Source organism: Orycteropus afer, unplaced genomic scaffold (genome assembly GCF_000298275.1).
Source record: "Orycteropus afer afer isolate SDZICR_OR568_19922 unplaced genomic scaffold, OryAfe1.0 scaffold00309, whole genome shotgun sequence".
In the NCBI taxonomy this organism is placed as follows: domain Eukaryota; kingdom Metazoa; phylum Chordata; class Mammalia; order Tubulidentata; family Orycteropodidae; genus Orycteropus; species Orycteropus afer.
This window is the reverse complement of record NW_006921896.1, coordinates 2,331,977-2,332,812: the sequence shown is the minus strand read 5'-3', so window position 1 is coordinate 2,332,812 and position 836 is coordinate 2,331,977.

Here is an 836-nt window from a genome sequence, read left to right as displayed (position 1 = left end):
TTTTCTTTTCTTTTCTTTTTCTGGTGATTGTTCCTGTGTCTTTATGTGGTGTGTTTTTGTCAGCTTGCTTTTACTTTTTTGATGGTTTTTCAATCATTATTTTTGTCTGAGTGGGAGACAGCAACTGTGCCTATATGAAGCAACCACACATGCACCTCCTGCAGCTCCACTTACGGAGTGAAAACCAACACTTCCTTCTCCACCAACTGGCCAACAATAAACAACCACCAATAAAGAGCCTGACTCACCCTTAACTGCTCTTCATAAACAGTTAACAGAGTTCTAAATACAACAATGTCACAATGTCTCAGAGAAAACAGACAATCACAGTCCACACAAAGAAACAAGAAAAGCGGTAGAAACAAGGGAACAGGATACAGACCCAGAACACATCCCTGAGGAAGAAGCAGCATTGGAATTCCCTGATAAGGAATTCAAAAGAATTACACTTTGGTATCTTCAAAGGACTGAGAGACAGATCAAAGAAAAACACTGACAACATTAAGGAAAACACAGACAAAACCCTAGAACAATTTCAGAAGAAAATACAAGAACAAAATGACAATATGAATGACAAATTAGAAATGATACAAACTCTACAGATAGAAATCCAGAAGATTAATATTAAATTTTCAAAAATAGATAACACATTGAAAGGGCAAAGGAGTAGAACTGAAACAATGGAAGACAGAAATAATGAGGTTGAAAACAAATACCTGAATATTTCTTTGGAAAGGGATCAATGAGAAAAAAGATCAAAACAAAAGGAATAAAGCCTAAGGTTCATGTGGGATACCATCAAAAGGAATAATCTATGTGTAATTGGAATTCCAGAA